Source organism: Magnolia sinica, chromosome 1 (assembly GCF_029962835.1).
Source record: "Magnolia sinica isolate HGM2019 chromosome 1, MsV1, whole genome shotgun sequence".
Lineage (NCBI taxonomy): Eukaryota > Viridiplantae > Streptophyta > Magnoliopsida > Magnoliales > Magnoliaceae > Magnolia > Magnolia sinica.
Window position 1 is genome coordinate 26,560,790 of NC_080573.1, and position 24,104 is coordinate 26,584,893.

The 24,104-nt window shown below is 38.9% G+C and overlaps 3 long non-coding RNA genes across 5 annotated transcripts; 1 reads left to right on the forward strand and 2 right to left on the reverse strand.

The window, feature by feature from the left end:
* Window positions 1-6,447: 6,447 nt before the first annotated feature.
* LOC131243464 (uncharacterized) lies at window positions 6,448-7,699 on the reverse strand. 3 transcript variants are annotated; one of them, XR_009170083.1, is made up of 3 exons: window positions 7,587-7,699; window positions 7,263-7,369; window positions 6,448-6,581 (listed from the first exon to the last, which is right to left on the reverse strand). It is a non-coding gene; the product is annotated as an uncharacterized LOC131243464 (long non-coding RNA). The 3 variants fall into 3 exon arrangements; XR_009170092.1 differs by lacking the exon at window positions 6,448-6,581 and adding an exon at window positions 6,921-7,133; XR_009170094.1 differs by lacking the exon at window positions 6,448-6,581 and adding an exon at window positions 6,921-7,142.
* Window positions 7,700-8,308: 609 nt separating this feature from the next.
* On the forward strand, window positions 8,309-12,908 carry LOC131243457 (uncharacterized). Its single transcript, XR_009170082.1, has 4 exons — window positions 8,309-8,602; window positions 9,368-9,439; window positions 11,022-11,099; window positions 12,761-12,908. It is a non-coding gene; the product is annotated as an uncharacterized LOC131243457 (long non-coding RNA).
* Window positions 12,909-14,723: 1,815 nt separating this feature from the next.
* Window positions 14,724-23,809, reverse strand: LOC131243475 (uncharacterized). Its single transcript, XR_009170095.1, has 3 exons — window positions 23,713-23,809; window positions 14,942-15,301; window positions 14,724-14,811 (listed from the first exon to the last, which is right to left on the reverse strand). It is a non-coding gene; the product is annotated as an uncharacterized LOC131243475 (long non-coding RNA).
* Between the last annotated feature and the right edge of the window lie 295 nt (window positions 23,810-24,104).

Consider the following 24,104-nt stretch of genomic DNA (forward strand, 5'->3'; position numbering starts at 1 on the left):
AAAGCCATCTTTAATTTTCATAGATAAAGGGTGTTTTGAATTTTTGAAAAAATAGAAAATCGAAAAGTTTCCCGCTGACTGTTAGTAAACAACTTTTACCGATGAAAATATCCATCGGCAAAAGTGTTATATTTTTACCAGACGAAATTTGCCACTAAGAGTTTTACCTATGACAATTTTTATAGGTAAAAATATTTCACAATACTTTTACCTATGAAAAATTTCGTAAGTAAAAAACTTGGATGAGACTTTTACCTATGAAATATTTCGTAAAAGTCTCTTTTTTCTTCAATCTTCCAGCACAAAATTCCTGATATACAGCTGTTATAATATATTCTTCCTGATATACACCTGTTATATAATATATTTCAACGTATTCACATTCATATCCATCTAAACCCAAACTACGTAAATCCATCCAAACATAAAATACATTCATCCAAACAATCCTATGGAAAAAAACAAATGAAAAGAGAGAGAACATATGAGAGGTGATCTGTATCTCCTTTGATGGATTCAAGCTACTTGTGCCCTACCCAACTTCTTATAAGGAGAAGTTATATGGGTCTTGGAATAATGTTGGTGACAAATCCACCTTGTCTATTAATATTATCATATTGTGTTAGGACATGACTCTAAAAATGACATAAATCCAAATGTCAAAGAATCTATGCTATAAGAGATAGTGGAGATGGAAATAGATGCATTGTAATGCTTGAGTTCGAGTATGCTTGCCAACAAAGCAAGATTTTCTTGTTTGTTGCCATGTGATTGGGCTACATTATTACATCAATCGGGTTCGGGTTCGGGATCGAGTTTAGGTTTGGGTTTTCAAGTTTAGGTTTAGGTTTAGGTTAGGGAGTTGAGATTAAGATTAGGTGTAGGTTTAAGTTTAGAGATTTGAGAATACATTTAGGTTTTAGATTTAGGTTTAGGTTATAGGTTATAGGTTTAGGTTATAGGTTTAGGTTTAGGTTTTAGGTTTAGGTTAAGGTTAGGTTATAGGTTATAAGTTCAGGTTATAGGTTATGGGTTATAGGTTATAGGTTATAGGTTTAGGTTTAGGTTTAGGTTATAGGTTTAGGTTTAAGTTATAGGTTATAGGTTATAGGTTTTAGCTTTAGGGAATTGAGAATAAGTTAAGGTTTAGGTTTAGGAAATCGGGTTCAGGTTCGGGTTCGGTATCAGGTTTAGGTTTCGGTTTTCAAGTTTAGGTTTAGGTTTAGGTTAGGGAGTTGAGATTAGGATTAGGTGTAGGTTTAGGTTTAGGGATTTGACAATACAATTAGGTTATAGGTTTAGGTTATAAGTTTAGGTTTAGGTTATAAGTGTAGGTTATAGGTTTAGGTTTAAGTGAGGTTAGAGGTTAAGGTTTAGGGAATTGAGAATAGGTTAAGGTTTAGGTTTAGGAAATCGGGTTCGGGTTTGGGTTTGGGTTTAGGTCTGGGTTTTCAAGTTTAGGTTTAGGCTAAAGAGTTGAGATTATGATTAGGTGTAGGTTTAGGTTTAGGGATTTGAGAATACATTTAGGTTTTAGGTTTAGGTTTAGGTTTTAGTTTATAGGTTTAGGTTATAGGTTTAGGTTATAGGTTTAAGTTTAAGTTAAAGTCAGATTATAGGTTATAAGTTTAGGTTATAGGTTATAGGTTATAGGTTAAGGTTTAGGTTATATGTTTTGGTTTAGGTTAAGGTTATAGGTTTTGGTTTTGGTTTAGGTTTAGGTTTTTAGTTTAGGTTAAGGTTATAAATTAAGGTTATAGGTTTGGGTTAGGTTTAGGTTATAGGTTTAGGTTAGGTTTAGGTTTAGGTTATAGGTTATAGGTTATAGCTTTAGGGAATTGAGAATAGGTTAAGGTTTAGGTTTAAGAAATCAGGTTCGGGTTCGGGATCGGGTTTACGTTTGGGTTTTCAAGTTTAGGTTTAGGTTTAGGTTAGGGAGTTGAGATTAGAATTAGGTGTAGGTTTAAGATTAGGGATTTGAGAATACATTTAGGTTTTAGGTTTAGGTTTAGGTTTTAGTTTATAGGTTTAGGTTATATGTTTAGGTTTAGGTTTTAGGTTTAGGTTAAGGTTAGGTTATAGGTTATAAGTTTAGGTCATAGGTTATAGGTTAAGGTTTAGGTTATAGGTTTTGGTTAAGGTTTAGGTTAGGTTTAGGTTTAGGTTATAGGTTATAGGTTATAGCTTTAGGGAATTGAGAATAGGTTAAGGTTTCGGTTTAGGAAATCGGGTTCGAGTTCGAGATCGGGTTTAGGTTTGGGTTTTCAAGTTTAAGTGTAGGTTTAGGTTAGGGAGTTAAGATTAGGATTAGGTGTAGGTTTAAGCTTAGGGATTTGAGAATACATTTAGGTTTTGAGTTTAAGTTTAGGTTTTAGTTTATAGGTTTAGGTTATAGGTTTAGGTTTAGGTTTTAGGTTTTCGTTAAGGTTAGGTTATAGGTTATAAGTTTAGGTTAAAGGTTATCAGTTATAGGTTAAGGTTTAGTTTATAGGTTTTGGTTAAGGTTTAGGTTATAGGTTAAGGTTATAGCCTTAGGGAATTGAGAATAGGTTAAGGTTTAGATTTAGGAAATCGGGTTCGGGTTCAGGATCAGGTTTAGGTTTGGGTTTTCAAGTTTAGGTTTAGGTTTAGGTTTTAGGTTTAGGTTAAGGTTAGGTTATAGGTTATAATATATTATATATATTATATATAATACATATCTCAGGTGGGTCCCACGTGGGGCCCACTAGATATACACAGATGTATATTATATATTATGTATAATACATATCACAGGTGGTTCCCACGTGGGGCCACCAGATATATCATATTATAATTTTATATAATATTATATTTTAAAAGAAGCAACATCCAGAGGCTCTGAACGCCTAGGACGAACGGTGTGGATTAAAAACACTTACATCAAGGTGGTTCCCACCTCACATGTGTCACATGTGCAAGGTGGGCCCCACAGCAACAGATGGGCGGTGTAAGATATAATAAATACATCTGACGGGTCCATGTAAATGGACGTACGGTGTGGATAACGTCCACACAGCTGGGTCCCACAGACCCTGCTGACGTTAATAAAGCAGCTATACAGCGGCGTATAAGCAGCTACTGTTATTTCAAGACAACACAGGTGGGTCCCACGTAAGGCCCACCATAACATATATTTGTATAAGATATATATTATATTAATATATTAATATATTTAAAGTTGGTGAATACACCCCACTGTCAGTTTACACCTCACTGTATTACTAAGTCCAGCATCCTTAGACGCTGGATGGTTTGGATACAATACATATTTGAGGTGGGCCCACCCTACGAACATGCTACTAGGGGAGGTGGGCCACTAAATGGCTGAGTGATGTGGATAAGACATACATCAAGGTGGGGTCCATGCATGTGAGCCACCCCACTTAAGGATCCAGCTGATATTAATGTTTTCCTTTCAACCAAAACAGCTGTAAGGTGGGCCCACTTACTAGATGGCTTGGATAAAATACATACTTCATGGTGGGGTCTATCCGAGTGGGCCACATGGCCACATCATCACAAAAAGATGAAAGAGAGGGAGAGAGACAGAGAGAAAGAAAGAGGTGAGCGATGGAGGGACCCCGCCACTATGAGTCCCTCTTTAAACAATGCATACATCAAGATGGGTCCTACATATGTGGCCCTCAAATCACAAAATCAAATAATAGAATCACCCACCTATGATCTTCTCCTCCTTCTGCCAAAGCATCTTAGAGCTCAAATGGACAAACTTCAACGATCGAGATTGGTTTTGGAGGGTGGGGATGTGAGATAGGAAGTGGGCCACACAAAGCTCTCTCATGGAGCTCTCATGGATATTGGGTTGCTAGCTTGAATATAGAGAAATGAGAGAGAGAGAGAGGGATGGGTGATGGAGTGAGTGATGTGTACTTGACATGTATAGGTTATAAGAGAGAGAGAGAGAGTTGACTTTGGGGTTACTCTTGTACTTGACATGAGGTGGTTGATGTGTACTTGATTAATGGGACATGTTGTAGAGATTCTCTTGGGATTGCAAACGCGCGCCGTTTTCTCAAACTGAACGTGGGCCCACATCTCCTGGCCTGGGTATCACCTCGGCACACGAGAAGCGACATCAGAACTGCAGCGATGGCGCGGTCACTAGGGTATAAGTCTCTGGTTGAGCTAACTTCGGAATACGGGACATGATTCAAGGTTGCGCGCAACTGCCGATAACAGATCGTGGGTCGCCGAAATTTGATCGAGAGGACCGCGGAAGTCTACGGAATGGTATGGGCTAGGGTACAGGTCTTACATAAATCATTTCGAATGAAGAATTATTTACCAATTTCATTTAAGGAAAGGTACATATGTCAAATCACATGGTGGGTGCTCTTGTCTGAAAATCAACTGTCAGATGGCTTGATCTATGAATGGAGATTTTTCCTAATAGTCAGAATCATGTTGGAGAATGGATGTAAGGTTAGGATAGGTAGATTGGTATCATACACATGTACATCATAAGTTGAATTTCATGGTAACACTCGAGAACTTTCAATACTCGGGTAATGAAATGTTCGGAGTGTTACAATCTACCCCTCTTAAATATAATTTCTCCCCTAAAATTTAGTACTTCTATTATACAAGCCATTTTCCAAGCCTCTAAGGATTCCCTACTTCCTGTGTTCGAGGTAATATGAATATATGGTTGTCGTGGGTTTGCACCCGATACAAAGATCCTTTGCTTGCGCAGTATAAAGGATTTACTAGTATCAATTCATAATCCCTTTAAATCTCGATCATTTGCTTAATCAAGGCATTGGGATCATTTGAGAATTTCTAGGACTTAGAATACGCGTAAGCATGGTTCCATCAGTTTATAATCTTGATTGTTCTAACTCATGGGGAATATTATAAGTCCTATGTTCTCGTACGGGATAATTCTACATGGCCCATTATGCTTTCACTGCATACTCTGATTATCTGATACACTACCCAAAATTACTTATGTCATCCTCATTGATTCATTATGTTTTAGTTTTCAATGTATCACTCGTAAGGTAGGCATACGTATAATTAGCTACATAAATCGGGACGCTACAGCCTACCCCCCTTAAACAAAAATCTCGACCCCAAGATTTGATAATTGGGTTAACCCTCTTATGCTTTACCTAATTATGGTTCCATAAGCCTATGGTCCCAATCCTTCTAAATTTTTGGGGAACACCGTGAATTTTTTTGTTTTACTATAAGAGCATCCTAGCCGGACTAGACGACAATGGAGATGAAATTTTAGAGGAAGGTTGATGGAGACCTAAGTGATCTATTGGAAAAAAAATAGAGTTTCCTATCGTATCTTTTATCTGCAACTAATGGGGATTTCACAATACATCATAATTTCATTGAAATAGCCAAAAATCCTAAAATAAATTGGAAAGTCTTGATTCCTGTAAGGGAAACCTGTTTTTCTTGATTGTGACCCTATTTAAAGATGACTTTTAGTTTAGAACCAGTTTATTTAGAATTTTGAGAATTTATAATGGGGGTACCTAAATTCATAGTTTCTGATTTTTTACGTCTAGCTTAATATTTTCATTGGGAAACTTGAATATGGGTTTCTAATTTCTCAACTCCCTATTTCCTTTAGGAATTCAATTGAATATATATATCAAATTCATTATATGTCCTAATTGTGTAAAGCTTATGGTGGTCCACTCCCTCAGGCCTAGTTAATCTCATTCATGCTCTGATACCAATTGTAACATCCCGAATTTTCACGGTCAGAGTTTATACTAGTGTCCAAGAAAATCAAGTGTTAATAATATAAAACTTAGATGCTTTAAAAATTGCACATATTTTTTTGCCATTTGCATCACATCCTAGTACCACTACCAGAAAACTGGGCAAGCGCTACAGATTTAATTCGTAGCCATAGACCTATGGCTACGGTTTAAGTCTGTAGCACGACCGTAGTCGTAGGTGCCGTAACAATAGGTCTAAAACCTATGGCTACGGATTAAATTCATAGCTATAGATTAAATAGCTACAGATATAATCCGTAGCAACCATTTCTGTGGCCAAAAGTACCTACAGCTATAGATAGTATTTATAGATAAAAGTAGTGTAGATCCGTAGGAATATACCGAATTTAATAACAACTATGGTCGTCAAATTACCAGCTATGGTCAATATCCGTAGCTATTCCCTACGTTTAAAAAAAAAATTATAATCATTCATTCATTCACCACCTGCGTAATCATTCATTCATTCAATTACAATCATTCATTCATTTAATAATGAATCAATTACCGTCATTCATTCATTTAATTACAATCATTCATTCATTTAATAATGAATCAATTACCATCATTCATTCATTCAATAATGAATCAATTACAATTACAATTTGCAATAATGCTGAAATATAAATCTTAGTGAGTCTGTGTGCACTCGCATATGGCCAAGTGCATCCTTCATCCACCGTAGATAGAAGATGGATGTGAGTATCAGTTGCCCACCTGCGCATTCGACAGCTATACCGATAACTTCTCCTATGCATCTTCTGTAATTAGTCGAGGGCGAGCCACCACTAGATGATTCTGCAACATAAAAATAAAGAATCAATCAATTGAAGAAGGATGGAAACTAAATGTATGGAAAACATAGAATTCCCTTGATATAAACTGAATTAATGCTCCAAACAGCGTTCCCACAAAATTTGTTTACAGTCAAGTGGTCCAAAGTGGATCAGGGTCACTACCGATCCGATTTGAAATGGGTAATGGTCCAATCAGCATGTGGGCCCCGATATTGGAAATAGTTGGATGTGTTAGACAACTTCAGGTAATATTTTTTAAATAGGTGGGTTCATGTTTCCCAATTTTTCCCCCAATTTGCAATTAATGAGCCATTCTACCTCACAAATATTTGGTAGAGAGTGCTTCACATCCAGTACCAACACAAATTTCAGCAAGCAACTTGAGTCATTGACATAGCTGAAATTTTCACACAAAACACATTAAAATTTATCAAAGAAAAAAAGACCTTGATTGATACACAATTTTCCCCTAAACGTATCAGTAAACTTAAGCAACTGACCTAGAGAAGACTTAGAGGTGTTGACCCAACTTCCAAAGCCATATCTTCATCCCCTGGGATTACTTGATCATTGAAATTAGAATTTTCTATATTTTTCTTGAGAACGGAGGCGAGAAGGAGGCACAAGAAATCAATCATTTGAAGCATTTTATGTTCAAAATCCATGTTGTACATCCAAATACCTGTTTTGGGCATGTTAAACAGGAACTGTCGGCATAAAATCTTTTCATTTGGGCAAAGAGACCTCACTAAACCACTCATGGTTCACAGCATTTTTAGCTATTATTCGCTGCATTGAAAAGTTAAAAAAATAAATGAAAAAAAAAAGAAGCATTAATCCTCAAGTACATATGTAAATGAACAAGACCCCATGCTTACAACAACAAAAATATGTAGATAAACAAAGGACAGTTATGAGCATGGAAAGATGACCCACAACGTGTCAAAAGATGAGATGATACAACTATCAGCCAAAGATTTGCTGATAAAGGCTAAACAAATGTTACCTTCAAAGTCATCTCTTGGACAAACATCTAAGCGAGTTCTTATGCCGAACTTTCTAGGATTATTCAAAGACAACCATCATTACAGTCAATTCAATTCAATACTAGTAGGAATCACTACCAAAAAAATGACTAAAGGCTATAGACCATGATACCTTTTGGCTACGGCTTAAAACCATAGCTAACTTACTACGGCTTAAAACCGTAGCTAAAAAATGATCAAACCGTAGCTAAAGGCTAATGCCACCACCCGTAAAACCACCGTGGGACAACCCCATAAGGGACTCTACGAGGCCCACTAAAATGCTTGTGCTCCATCTAATATGTCTATCCATTTTAACAGATCATTTTAGGGCAAGAGCCTGAAAAAGGAAGTAGATCGAAGGCTCAAGTGGACCACATTGTAGGAAACAGTGGAGATTAAATACATACCATTGATTGATAGTGTGGTTCAATTAGACCTTCGATTTGCCTCATTTTTGGGGTGATTCTCTATAAAAAAAAATCAAAATGAATGGATGGAGTGGATATACTAAATACATCATGACGGACCCCACAAATCCCTTGAGATGACTGTCCATCCCCAACTCGTTAGAAGCCATGCGAATGGCAAGGTGATTTGAATTATAGTATAAAGGCTACGGTCCGAAGGGGTTTTCGCTACGGTTTAAAGCCGTAGAAATAAAAATGCGGAAACAAATCACCTCGCGCGTCCCTTTTTCTTCTTCCGCCTCCCGTGAAAAAAACAAAAAACTCAAAAATTTCACCTCCCTCCCACTCTCGTCAGAAAAAAAGCCCAAACCCTCCTTTCCCTAAACATCTCCTCTCTCTTTATCTCCCCAACCCTCTCTCACGAATACTCCCCTCTCACGAACCCTCTCTCATGAATACTTCCCTCTCACAAACCCCTCTTCTCTCCCTAACCATCCCCTCTCTCTCAATCTGAAGAAGACTCCCCTCTCTCACGCCATAATCCACATCCCTGCTGCTCGATCGTGTCTCATTTTGTTCCTTTTTAGGTATGCAAGACCGATTATCTTCTTTTTTCTCATTTGAATATTCAAATTTCTCTCTCTTTTTATTGGTGGAATTGGATTGGGGTTTAAGGGGGTATTAATTAGATTAATTGAGGGTTTGAGGGGTTTAGAGATTCAAGGTTTGTGCAGATGCTTGCAGCATTGAGCATGAATTTGGCCGTGATCCAAAACTCACGTGGGCCACATCTCGTGGGACGGTCAGGATGGAAATGGCAACCTACGGTATCTATCTATGTATTTAATTTGTTAACTCACTTGGATTTTTTGGCTATGGCTTGTCCACATGGTTGTTAGATGAATCAATGGTTCCAATTTCCAACAGCCTTTTTAAGCACATGAATGTCTTGATTTTGTTCTTGGTTTTAGATCACTCCTTGCAGTTCTTTTTGTAGCTTCCCTTTAAGAACTTGTAGTTATGTTTCTTGCTGTTGTGATTGCCAAGGCAATGAAATTCATCGTGCTGACCTAACATCGCTCCTTAGACACTATTGTTGGGAAGGTTTTTTTCGTTTATCTATTAGTGGGATCCCTGATCCTCCTGCTTTTGGGTCTGTTTGGCTTCTGGTTTTTATTTTCCTTTCTGTTGTTGTTTTTGCCCTTTAGCTATTATTATTATTATTATTTTAAAAAAAAAAACCCAACTTTTTCTCTTACTATTATTGCCTAACTGTTTTCTTGTGCAGCATTTTCTTTATTTTAGGTGTGCATTATACATCAATCGTTCTTTCTTATTCTTTGCCTGTTCAGAATCCTCAGATGATGCCTCTCAAGTAAACGATGATGAAAATGCACTTATGGGTTTCTTTGATGACTCCAAAGGTAATCAATGCCCTTCCACAGTTATGTGTTTCTATTCTTGTTATGGATTTTGGTGGCTTCTGATATTTGGTTGTTTGTGCTCAATTCATCTTCTTAGCAATATGTTTTAATCTACTATTGTGATTTATGCATCTTATGACTATGAGCACATTTATTGTAATTGGTTGTTGCTCACTTTTTAATGAAATTATTGCAGATAAAGTAACATTAGAGAGCAATATACCATTGTCTCCTCAATGGCTGTATGATAAGCCTAGTGATATTAGGACCGGTTTTTCTGCTTCATCAGGGGTATAGTTCCGTGAACTTTTTTTAAAAATACATTTGGTCTTTGACCATTTGTTTTCTCATATTAACTTCTGATTGATGAGAGAGGAAAATGCTCTGATATTTTCAAATCTTAATCAAGCATTATCAAAGCCATGGTGGCCATTCCAACAGGAAAGATGTTCTTCATATAGATGTGACTAAAGATGTGACCAAAATTTGTTGCGTTGGAGGCATTTTTAGATCCTGATATGCAATTTATGAAAAGCACAAAGCACTAGTGGTTTAATTTATTTTTCTTTTTTATTGCAAGATTGATTGTTTAGGACCCAATCTTTCCTTTTATTTAATTCTGTTGATGCTTTAGAGCCGTTCTGATTCTTGTAAAATAAGGTTTTGTTATTCATGTCTTTCCTTGTCATCAACAACATTGTTTTGGATGAATGGAAAAGCTTTATTGAAAAAAAGGAACATAGAAGATCTTTTGCCATTCTGATTGAATGTTCTTTATTGTCCTTCTATGAATGCAAAAATTTTGTATCAGGTTGGTCTGTATCAGAATCTGTAAAATTAATGGATGGTGACATGCAGTGGAAACTGACATGAATAGGTGCATCTTCATGTCTTCATGTCTTTAGAAAAATGTTAACCAAGAAAAATGGAAGCTGTGTTTGAGAGATGTGAAGAGTTCCATTTTCATTATTCATGTTACAATTGGTTCAAATTAATGCATTTTTGTTAGATGATAACTAGAACCTTGGTGCTCATATTGTTTTCTTCTTAATTCCACTAGCATATTGTATGAATGCTATTGAGACGCTACACATTCAACTTTAGAAGCCGAATGAAACTATTTGCAGTCTACGAGTATGTGATTCTAACCATGTGCCTGGTTCAACTACATCTGGGAATGCTTCTGGAAGGGAAGTTTTGTTGGTGGCAAGCTTCACCGGCTCCGGGTAACAAGCTATGTCTGAATTTGTGTTGGTGCAAGTTGTGAATCTGAAGTAATGGTGGAATTGGCTGCAAAGCTAGTTTATAACCCATAGCGTATTCAGAAGTTCCTCTTTTGAAGCATAAGTTGGAGGTTGTGGAGGCTTTCCATATCTTTGCTAATTTAAATTGCTTTTCACTTTTCTTGATCAAGTCATTTAGAATACCCAATCAAGTCATTTAGAATACCCAATACTGCATTCAAACCTGTTGTTTGGTTCTTTTCCATAGTTCACTTGTGTCTTTTAGTAATATTGTTGCAATTCTATTAGAAGCATTTGTTGATTATTGCAGCCCAATTATTCTATTTATTTTCTTATAGAGTATGTGTAAAATTGCAGAGGAATCCATTCATTGATCTGCCGAGAACATAGCACTAGCCATTGGTGCACTGTGTATGGTAAGAATCTCCATATTTTGCTATTCTGTCATGTTTTACCCTAAAATAATGCATTTAGAGAGAGAGAGAGAGAGAGAGCATGAACATGACAATTTAAAAAGTGGATTCTACAAAGAAAACTTTTGTTTGTGCATTTTCTTTTGAAAGTATTTTGGGGGAATCATTGTTAATCATAGGTTAGGTAATCCTATGACTGGTTGTAGATAATTAGTTCTTAGCCAAAAAAGTCAGTAGAATCGCATTTGACTATCCACCTAATGAAGATGCTTCCACAATGTACACTGTAATGGAAGATGCTTCCATAATGTAAGATGCTTGATGTAAGGCTTAGTTTCCCAATCAAGCTCAGCGGGGGTGTAGGGCCACCATGGTGTTTGATGTTTGTATGACCTCACCCATCCAACAAGGTTCTCCCAACATAGGTTCTACCAACATAAGAAATCGGATGCCTCAAAAATCAGGTGGATCTAACTTTTAGATGCAGTAGGCACACGATGGAAATTAATAAACAACCACCCAAAAATCTCCACATTCATGTGGGGGTGCATCTAATGATTGGATTGAGATTTTTGGAGCATCTCAATTTCATGGTGGGACAATCTTGTTGGATGGGAAAATGAATTCGATTAGAACCTCTTACAGTTGACCACATTCCACCCAATCCATAACCCTTTTTTTTTTTTTTTTTGGTGAGGCATACAAAAGAAGAAACCATCAAGTATCAAAGGGTTAGCTAAGAAAAACCAGTTCAAGATTAAAGCTTCCAAGTTGATTGCTAAACCATTAGCCTTTCCTGTCTGTGGCATTCTCAAGAATCAAAACGGAGTAGAAGAAACATATGATGGGAACATATGTCATGTTATAGCAGTCTGGTGAGGAGACAACCAATGTAGAAGAAACATCTAAACATGGATGTAAGACTATTTTTCATGATTATTTGTTTTCTATTTGTTAAATGCATGATGTCAGGAACATGATGCTTAAAGCTAGAAAGCAATTATCAGCTGCTTTCATTTCACTACTAAAAAAACAATCAAAGTCAGATTTCTTTTCCGCTATTGCTGCCCCAAATTGCAATTGGGTTTGCCCATTGCCCATTCTCTATTCCAATTACTGGTTGGTGCAGAGTGCATTCACCTGTTGCCAAAAGTGAAGCTTCCAAATGCACCCTGACATTTAAACACCTTTCAAGCTCTTTTTAGAACTTTTCAGATTATTGCTAAAGTAATTTGTAAGGGGAAAAAAATGTGAATCACAGCATGTGTATACCCATGCCACATGAGCCGACTTAATCATCCGGCGAGCCATGCTTGTGCTAGGAAAATGGACAGAAAACCATCAACTACAGCATGTTTGGCATAGGAAAATGGATAGAAAACCACCAAGTACAACATGTTTGGCATAGGAAAATGGACAGAAAACCACCAACTATAGCATGTTTGGCATAGGAAAATCTTTTAGTTTGGAAGATCCTAGCCACCTATATCGTACATGTGACCCAAGTTGAAACTTGGTTGTGTACATGATTCCCATCCACCACTAATGGATGGTTGGATATCTAGGAATAGAGTCTCATTTAGAAATGAGAATGCATGAATCTTGCTGTAGAATTATTTTAACTACTCCAATTTTATCTTTGTTAACTATAATTTCTGCTGCAGGTTGTGAAATGTGAGTTGCTGGTTGTCCCTGCCAGCGAATTAACATCTAAGTAATGTCCAACCTGGCTCTCTAGTTCCCAATCAAGTAAATTTAGAACCACCTACCTCTCTAATTCCTACTTAGAGTGAAAGAAAAACATTGCTACGTACCTGAGAATATTGTGCATTGGACTCTGGCTCCTAGTCCTGCTTCCTACCTACTTTTTCTTTTTTGCCTGCTATCTAATTACCTAAATTTCCTTCTATGCTATCTGTGAAAATGTTGAGCAACCTGAAGGTATATATTGTTGACATATGGATTATTGTCTTTGACATTTTGCATTTTGCATTTTAGCATAACTATTGCACACTTGCTGTATGTTGATGAAGTTTGGTTTTGCAGTATGAAAGCAATGCGCAGTTCGTGAGGTGGTTAGATGGCAGTTTGTAATTGCTAATTGGTAATGAAGTTCTTGACATAAGTGTACAAGAAGCGCACCATGATCAATCACACATTTTCCTTCGACATGGAAAGGTGGGCCTTCACAACTTTTGACAATTGCAATTGGATCATTTTGTGATATTAATTAAGGTATGCTGCTACCAAATTTATTTAGCCTTGCATTGCAGGATGGGAGTTAAACTACCTTTTAAATGAAAACTGTGGCACGAATGTTCTCAAGTGTTCTCAAATGCCCCCTAGCTTTTCTTTGTAAGATATGTTGATTGGTGGACCATTTTAATGAGGGTTCATTCCAAAATTCCGATGGACCAAACCTCATCATAAAATGAACTGTCAATATAAAAAGATCTACTGCAATTCAAATACAGCAAACAGATTTTCAAATATCAGAAATACTTGATTATTGTAATTTTATTTTACCTATCTTCCTGATACTTTTGCTACTCTCTCACACTCTTTATGAAGTCTCCTTTGGGACCGTCTTCTTTACTCATTCTGTTGAACTTTTATCCATCAAGCGAATCGACAAATCATAGGTTGAGTGAAATCTTAATTTAGCTTCAATGGTTGATCTATTCTTGCAAATTTAGTTGGTATTACTATACCTATATTAGTCAGTATTTTGAATAGCTGAATGTTTATTTTGTCTTTAGCTGTTGCAGATTTTGCTTGTTCAGAAGTAAAAAGATCAGTGTATGCTCCCGAGTATTGTCTTTCTTTTTTACCTCATCTCATTGTCGTCTTTCTCTATAATTTAGTTCTTCAGTTTTGGGGCATACCTTTTTCATATGACTACATTGTTTGTATGATGAAATTGATTTTCAGCCATGTGCAGTAAGCTTTCGGATCAAAGTAAAGCTAAGAATAGGGTGTTAGTTGATAGCAAATTGATAACCAGTAGAGGTACAACCATGGTATTCTTACTTGTGATTGTTGAAAAGCTATTTGGCTGCGAGAGGCATTGGACTTGCTGTCAATATTGAGAACTTTAAATAGACATATAACTATTATGTTGGCATTGTACTTTTGTGAATGGATTAAAATGAATGATTGTATTTGATTGAATGAATAAATGATTTAGCCATGAAGTATTTATCTATATTAGCTTTTATGAGTTGATCTATCAAGGCATGTACTACAATGGTAAGAGATGGCATTATTATATTTTCTTAATATTTTTTTAAAAAAAAATAGGTTGTAGCTACGGATATTAACCGTAGCCATTTATCGAGAAACCGTAGCTGTTGTTGAATTAGCTTCTTGCTACGGTTTTTGCTCTACTTTTAGCTACAGATATAATCCATAGTTGTAGATACATAGAGCTACGGAAGCAATAGCTACGGATTTAATCCATACTTATTGTTTCTATGGCTACGGATTAAATCCATAGCCATAGCTTTAAGACCTATGGCTACAGTACCAATGGCTACGGTTGTGCTACGGACTATAACCGTAGCCATAGGGATTTAGCTATGGTCTTTATCCGTAGCCTTTACCCAATTTTCTGGTAGTGAATGATCACCTACAACCAGTTGCATGTGAACTTTAGATGAAACCCCGTTCACGTCATGTGTATGACACATCAAGTTATGCATAAGATGAAGGCCACCTAACATAGAAATAAAAAAAATCCACTGATCAGGCAGGATAGACATGCATGTTGAATCAGATAGTTAACAGTTCCAATTAAAAACGCTCATTGTTTTCATATAGGGTGACTTCCTGATGAGCGGGCTGACCTATTTTTTGCAACAGGTGATTGTCATAGTGAATCCCACCTTATGCATCACTCGGATGTCCTACACATGACACTTTGGCGTATGAGCAAGCTTGCATGTGAACTTCACATGCAACTAGTTGTTTGTGATGATTCCTCATAAAGTGATATTGAACATCTATTTACTTCAATTGCTATTTTTTCTATTGTATTTAATTTGTTAGGAGTCTTAGACTATTTCCAATATAAATACCTTTGTAAGAAAATAGTTTTCCAGAACTATAAAAAAATTAGCATTCTGATCACAATTCCCAGCATTCGAATGCAAATTCCAGCATCTGTAAACTTTTTTCCAGTTACTGCCAGTTGATGTCTGATTTATCTGGACATAAACAACCATTTGGTCAATAACAGGATTTTAATAAGCAGGGTATAACAATTTTAGGTTTCAATTTGTACAAGTGGGTCCCATGGTGAACAAGTTTAGTAAATCAATACTACAAACTTCACAAAATGACTAAGAGAGTAAATAAACTTAGTAAATCAATTCTATAAACTGAATAAACTGATGGTGAACCAAGCTCAATGAATTAGATTCATTAAGCACCTCAAGAATCCAAACTGCAAACTGAACCTGAACTGAACTAAACCATGACTATGAAAACTATGTGTGACATGACATCCCAGCCATCTTTCATATGGGCTCACCACATAGATGACTTGGTCCTAGAGTCAGGTCATTCTACTGATCGAAAGATTAATTTATCCAGCAGCATCAAATTGATAAGATAATTGCAATAGTCCAATCGTAGTCAACTACTAAACAGAGGCAGGTGAATGTCAGTTAATTATCATACAATTGAATGATACATGTGCCAATGCTTACATGCTAAGGCAATGCAACTGTCTCCCCTTCACCAGGAAGCACCAACAAGCATGCATGTATTTTATCCATATGTTCATCTATATACACACTGTATACATGACAATCTAGACATATTTTTAGATACATGATCCCAAACATGAGATTAGATGGTCAAAATATCATGATATTTCTAGATATATGATCATTGTAAATTTCATCTAGACATATAATTCATCATCTAAAACAACACAAAATGCTAGCCAATGAAAGGAGTGAAATGGATTTCCAATCAATCCCCCCCCTGCCCATCCCTCGTAAAAAATAAAAAATAAAATATATCCTTGCAAACAAACGAACCCTAAATGAAATTTGATATCTACATCCACCCCACCCTTTTCATATTTCCATACACCCATATGAGGAATTCTCAAAATGGAAAATGAGTAGTATGATAATAAAAAGGGATAAGTAAAAATGAGGGAAAAAATGCCCATAATGTGAACAAGTAACAAACAACTCAACTTTAAGTGATGGTCCACAAGAGAAGAAAAAAGTTCTGCATAATTCAAAAGATATACAGTTTAATTTTAAGAAGAAAAAAAGAGGTCCTTTAATGTTCTCTTATCCTAAATAGCATGAGAGCATCAGCTGATGAATCAAGTGCATCTTTACCCGGAACAAGAAATTGATTATTCAAAGTTATCTAATAGACAAGCTTCAGTGTTCTATGAGAAGTTCCCATAGTTCTCAGGAACTCGAGGGATTAATTTCTCCACTGATCTCTTCAAATGTTCACAAATTTCAACTAACTGATTTAATCCTTTCTCACTTTTCTTTTCCTTTTTTCCCAGAAGAACAAGGAAAAGATCAAAGGCAATCTCAAATAGCTAGGGGAAAGTTATGACAATGGCAATGATGGTGGCCAACAAGGAAAATGCCTGGGCCAAGAGCTTGTCTATTGAGCTTGGGTTTTCAGCATGAACAGGTGAGGCCCATGCATCAGTGATCCAATTATATGATGTTGGGTTTCAACATGGATGGTCCATGCACTGAAAATCCCCAATGTGCATCTGCCCATGCATATACTGCAGGTGGGCCCCACATTTTCAACATATTGGTTGGCTCCACTATGAACATGACTTTTTTTTATCAAAAATTGAATGCCTTATATTGATATCATGGACAAAAGTACAAAGATTTGAGTCTTCCTCGGAAAAAAGGACCAATGAAGACCTATCATAAAGACCCAACAAACCGCCAATAGAAATTTACAAAAAATTACAGGGGATCTTCCTCTCCCTAATTGCTCCGAGCCCCACTTTGTCTAGGAAAAGGACTCCCCTGACCTGGCGAGGAAGATCAGTGAAAGAGGAGAAATATAAGTGAGACTGAGAAAAGCTACCGATCTGAGCAAGAGCATCAGCCGTGTTGTTCCCCTCCCTAAAGGTGTGTACAAAATTCACCGTTGTGAGACCTCACAGCCTGTCGATAAGGGTTCTCCAACCTTTCCAAACCCAAGCAGTCTTAGTCCTGTCATTGAAAACCTTAATCACCGGATTTGAATCCGACTCGACAATGATTTGGGAGAAACCTCTTTCCAAGCACAAAAGATTTCGTCATGAACCGCCCTGAATTCAGTGCCAGTGCTCGTAATCGAAGGACCATAACCTTAAGCAAAACCAAAAATAAACTCCCCCTTGTAATTTCTACAAATGCCCCCGCCCCTTGCCATGCCCGGGTTTCCCCTCGAGGATCCGTCGACATTTACCTTAATCCAGCCTATAGGAGGTTTCTACCAACGGATGACCGTTTGAGACGTTTGGAGGGGACAAAAATTTTGATGAGAGAATTTGTTCCTGACAACCTTCTCCCTGGCGCAAGCCAACCACCTGGAGACATTTGGAATGACCCACCGGTGGTTCATCGAGCTGTCGTCGAAGAAGGCCGCATTCCGAGCCCGCCAGAGTTCCCACAAAATAAAAGCTGGAGAGAGGATTTGACACTTCCCCTGAATTCTCCTGTTAGTGCAGGTACTCGTCCATTGTGTGATTCTGGATTCTACTGACAACGCTTGCATGATGGAGATCTCTGCCTGCACACCAAAAAATTCCAGACAGACTTTGCAATCTGTCCGTCCAGAAACAAATGCGAATACGATTCAGCCGCTGGACCTGGTTCAGAGTCGTCTCTGCAGCATAAGCACTTAGAGGTAAGTGACACCCCTCTTGCTTGAACTGCTAACTGAAGAGGAACAACTTTGTGAAGAAGCCTCCAAAGGAAAAGAGAGATTTTAGGCAGAAGCGAACCGTGCCAAACCCACCTAGCCCAGCTTTTCCTAGGCCCAGCCAGCCTATTGACGTCCCACGCAGACCTGACAGAAAAGGAGCCTAAGGAGGTGAAGGGCCGAAAGGGGGAGTTAGGCTCGGAAGAGACTTAGAAGCCATGGTGGAAGATGAAGTCGGTCACCTCGTTGGGGAGCATGGACAGGGCAATCGACGGTGGAAGCGGACCCCAAGGGCCAAAAACCTAATTAACCTTCAGTGGTGGAACTGCGGCTACAATATGAGAAGATAGAAAATTCTGTAGGGGGCCAAGGCCAGTCCAATTTGATTCCCATAAATTACATTCTCCTGCACCAACATTCCATTGAACCTTTTCTTTAAAGAAAGCAAACTTGCTAAAGATCATCTTATGAAAAGGGGAAGCTCTTCCCTGAAAGAGATCAGGTTCCATCTGATCGTGAGATAAATTGTATTTCGCTGAAATGAAAGAGGCCCAGAGACTGGAATCTTTGTGAAATCGAAGAACCCACGCCATTTTAATACGAAAGGCATTCAACACATCAACAAGTTTCCTTATACCGAGGCCACCTTCTTCCTTTGGCAATGTGATAGACTTCCAACTCTTCCAATGAAGCTTTCTTTTGCCCTTAGTCCACCCCCAAAAGAAGGAAGCAAACTTTCTGTCAAGATCAAAGACTACACGCTTTGGAATAGAAAAAGATACCATAGCATGGATGGGAATGCTGCACAACACATGTTGAATGAGGACCATTCACCCCACTTGCGACAGGAATCTGGAAGTCCAACCCTTAATACGGCTCCCCACTTTATCCACCAGAGGCTGAAAAGCGGAGGACCTCATCCTACCAACCGATAGGGGAAGGCCGAGGTAGGTAAAGGGGCCTAAGGCTCTGGCAATACCGAGCAGAGAGGAGAGGGCATGAATTCTGGATGCAGGGAACTTATCCGAGTAGAAGAAGGAGCTTTTGGCTTTGTTAATCAGCTGCCCCAACGCAGTTTGGTATTCCTCTAACAAGGCTATGATTTTACGTAACGATGCTCTGCCGCCGTTAAGAAATAGCAGGGTTTCATCTGCATAGAGAAGATGGGAAACCTGCAGGTAGCCCCTTCATAGTGAAAAAGGTACACAACTGCCATCGGACACCAACCTATGAAGGCTACGGCTAAGGACATCAGCTCTCAAAATGAAAAGACTTAGCGATAGCGGGTCTCCTTGGCGGAGCTCACAAGAGGATTTGAAAAAACTTGATATTTCACCATTTCTAAGAACTGAGAACCAGCATGAAGACTAGCAATTTTCAACGATGGAGACCCATTTGTCACAAAAACCAAAATGCAGCAAAACTTGCTTAAGATAGTTCCAGTCGACTTTATCATACGCCTTTTCCATATCTAGCTTGAGCACCACATTACCTCCTCTGGTCTTCCGATTCACCTCTGTGAACAATTCCTAAGAAAGTGCAATATTTTCTGAGATAGCTCTGCCTTTGATGAAAGCACCCTGCTCAAGAGAAATGAGGGTGGGGAGGAATCCACTGAGGCGAACTGCAATAATCTTAGAGAAGATTTTGTAGACGCAGTTACATAAACTTATGGGTCTGAAATCAAACCATTTTCTGAGCACCTCCCTCTTGGGAATCAAACAAATCAGTGAGGAATTAATTGCACGAGGAATCTTACCACCTTGGAAGAAATAAGAGATGGCCTTGTGAATGTCCGTGCCAATGATATCCCAACAAGCTGAATAGAAAAATCCAGAGAAGCCATCGAGGCCTGGCACACTATCAGATGGGATGGCTTGAATGGCCTCTTTAATCTCTTGCAAAGAAGGTGGAGAGATAAGGAAATGGTTCATATCCTGAGTCACCAACTTGGGCACCAAATCCAACAATTACGAATTTATCGGATTGGTTCTACCCTTAAAAAACCCCTCAAAATAGTTGATGGCTTCCCTTTTGATATCAGCGGTATCTGTCACAACTGCACCTGACTGAAGCTGAATGTTGGAGATCCTGGTGCGCCTGTGTCGCTCCGTGGCAGTTGCATGAAAATACTTAGTGTTACGGTCCCCCTCTTACAGCCAGCTTAACTTGGATTTCTGTTGCCAGAAGATTTCCTGTTTGATTTCCCACTAATTGAGCTGATTTGAAGCTACCTGGAATCTGTTATGCAAGGAAGTGTAGTCACCCTGGCTTAAGTCCAACTGTTGGAGCTGCCTATCAATCTCTGCAACCTTAGCTTCTGCCAACTTAAGTGTCTCACCGATATCACCAAACTGCTCCTTATTCCAGATTTTCAGATGAGCTTTCACATTTTTCAGTTTGGCAAGCACGTTAAAGACTGGATGATACGAATCCACGCTATTCCAAGCTTGCCTTACTACTTGCATAAAGGATTTATCCTTAATCCACATCCTCTAAAATTTGAACGGCTTAGGTCCGCTCGGCGGAGGAGGGGGAAAGGAAAGAAGAAGAGGACTGTGATCTGAATTAGTCCTCGGTAAATGCTCAACTTGGAAGGACAGGAAGGAGGAGGCCTAAGCTGAATTGATGAGCGTTCTGTCGAGTCTGGCCCAAATTCTAGCAGAGCCGGACTGATTATTGCACCAAGTGAAACAAGGATCCGAGAAGCCTGCATCCATCAGGCTAACGTTGTCAATGGCCTAGCAGAACTCCCTGGCACTATGCCGATCGAAAATTCCTCTGCCACATCTTTCTGAAGCTTTAGTGATAGCATTAAAATCACCGCAGACCCCCCAAAGACCTTGGAGCGAGGAGGACAAATCTATCAGGTCCTCCCAGAGAAGCCTCCTTATAAATCTGGAACAACTAGCATAGATACATGTTAGGTTGATGGAGATCTGCAAGGTTTGGACATACATATTGACAGAAAGAATCTGGTTAGTTACTTTAATAATTAAACAGGAAATAGGGTTCTTGTAGAAGAACCAGATCTTTCCCCCCTCTTCCACATTCGAGAAGGAAAGGTGGAAACCCAAGGAAAGACCAATGCGGATGCGGCTAGCATCGCTGATCATAGGTTCCAGGATTACCACAATCCCGGGGTGATGGGCTCTCATCAGACGATTCAGAGTTCTGATAGTTCTGCAGTTTCCAACTCCCCTGGCATTCCACACCAGAATTTTATCCATCCGTGACACATCCCATGTTCACTGCCCGACGTTTGAGACGTCTAAGTCTGAATTCCCAGTCTCCTTTACTATAGAGCATGCGCGATCTTCTTGTAAGAGTCTTGTTCCGATTAGAAGACAACTTTCCTTGAAGAGTTCTTTTCTGGATTGCCTGACTGGGCTAAGTTTCTGCTTCCTCGTGCAGATGTTCACCTTTCTTCTGTTTGGAGATGGGATTTGAGCAGAGGTCCTTCCTGGAGCTGATAACTACTGTTTGATTTTCCTTATCATGATCTGAGAAGAAAGGAGATAAATCAATCTCCAAGTGCTGGTCAAGCAGCCAGTCCCTTCTCAGTGGCGAGTGAAAACCTTCCGATCGCTAAGAAACACCTTACAAGGTGTTTGGGGTTCCAAGAGTCTTAGTCATGCCATCATCTAACTCAACACCTGGATCGTCGTCTGAAGGAAGATCAGTTTCCTTCATAAGAAATATGTGTTCCTCGAGATTAAATGGGGAATTGCCCTCCGATCTAGCACACCTATATCCATAATTAATCATCTGTTCATTACCGTGGTTTGTCCCCAATTCCACACCTTGTTGATTGACTCGATAGGATGTTGCAGAAGGATCAGAGTCCACATGGAAGATCGCTCTGGATATATCCATCATCTCTCTCTGGCGCTGAAGGGTGGGCTGATGCAAAGAACTAAAAGGATGGCATTGTTGGATAGACGAGCTGGGACATGAGATAGGCTCAGCTCCAGTATGCCTGCTAGCAGGAGGCAGATGATGAATAGGATCTGCTAACATAGCAGATGCAGCCATAGCATCGTCTGCAATGCAGGTAGGGGGAACACAGCTTCCGGGCCTGAAAAGCGGGTTGGGCAAAGGAGTATTACCGGCACCCCTATCTGAGTTGAGATCAGAGGCCTGCACGATTCCAGTCACAGTACAATCCTCTTCCCTGCTTTGGCAATCATTAAGATCTTGAATGACTTCTGCATCAGTTGGAGCAAGAGAGACTTCTGCATCAGTTGGAGCAAGAGAGACTTCTGCATCACCACCCTGGCTCAGATGAGAGATGAGGGTCGTTCCTGTAGTTTGAGGAGAGAGATGATTTGCATTTACATTTTTGCCTCCCTGGCCCTGGCCTAGGTCTTAAGGAGCTGTTACCTGAGCTATGCTTCTATATTCAGTCACATATCCATTTTCCTGGCATTGAACTGGCTCGTTTCCTACGGCCCTGTCGACCGAAAGCAAATGTTGAATAGGAACCACAAGGCTAGAAGAGGCAGCACTCGTGCCATCCACACATCAGGAGGGAGGAACATAGTATCCTTGACCGATTAGTAGGTCAGGCACAGGAGAAGGACTGACCTCCATAGCAGCGGGCAATCCAGATTGAGGGGCCTGCACTGTTCCAGACCCAGTCACCCTGCTTTGGAGGACATTCAAAGTTGGAACTTCTCCTGATGCCTGAGTTGTTGTATAACCCTTTACCTGGATTGGCCTGTTGTAGTAATTCCAATTGCATAACCCTTTACCTGGATTGGCCTGTTGTAGTAATTCCAATAGCATTACCATTTACCTGGCCTTGACCTGGCCCTTGAGAAGCTGAGGAGTCCACACCCGGGTGGCAAACTATAGCATGATGGCTGGAGCAATTTGATGTTGAGTATGTAACAGGGTACTGCTTTTATCCAAGAAACATTGATCAGTCTCAAAAGGGTCCTCCACTTCGGCATATCCACAAACAGGGAGCTGGGAGTTGTTTGAATCTGCTATTTTGTTGAAGAATCTTCTTTCCACCCATTATTTAGTGCTTTTCATGGAAGCTTGAGTCGCAGGAAAGGATGTTGATGTAAATCTGTGTTCCAATTCCACCGTAATCGGGAAGAATTTTCCCAAAACCAATAGGGACAGGACCTTCTGCAGGTTGGCTCCTGGGCGAAGGAGCACTTTGATTCGGGCGAAGGTCTGGAAAATGCCGTATGCGCTAATTAGATCAATGGAGATCACCTTTCCCAGCTGGTTTCCCAAATCCAGGAGGACAGATTCCATCTAGGCATGAGCTAGAATGTCATATAACCTCAGCCAAACACCTTCCCCTCCAACTAGCACCTCAAGGGACCATCTGACCACACTGGTAATGTTAATGGAGTTTTGCAGCAACTTGTCCGATAGAAATTTTTCATGAGCTAGTTGTGCCTAGGAGAAATGGATGATAGGACAAATATGACCAATGTTCTGCAGTCAACATACATGAAGAACGAGGGGTGAACCTCATAATTATCATGCTGAAGCTGATTTACTAGTTTATATAACATCATTTTCACTTATAATAGAAAAATAACAAAGTACATTATTTTGAAGTATTTTATTTATTCATTGATCCACAAAAGCATAGCTTATCAAAAAAATATAGCTACCATTCAAATACGTACTAAGAAATTAAGTATTGAACTAACAGTTTTTAAGAGAATAGCAAATGTACCTTCTTTTGGATCCTCCTGTCTATTGTATCAACATCAACATAATAACCTGCTTGGTGAATCTGATCCCATACCTGTAGAAATGTAGGAATAACATCAAAATCCATTCAACTTCTACATCATGCAGATAAAAAGAGGTAAAACTCTTAGTTGATATTAAAGTTCTCAAAAGCATTATGTCCTAGATCCTTGACCCTTTTTTTTAAAAAAGAAATTACTATCTCAACTCCAAGGAGCATTTTCTGGAAGGCTACTCAACTTTTATATATATATATATATATATATATTTAAAAGATCTCATATTAAAGAAAAAGGAGAAGAAGAATAGAAGATGATGAGAAGGCCTCCATTGCAAGTACAAGAAAAAAGCCAAAACTAAGGGAATGAAAGTAAA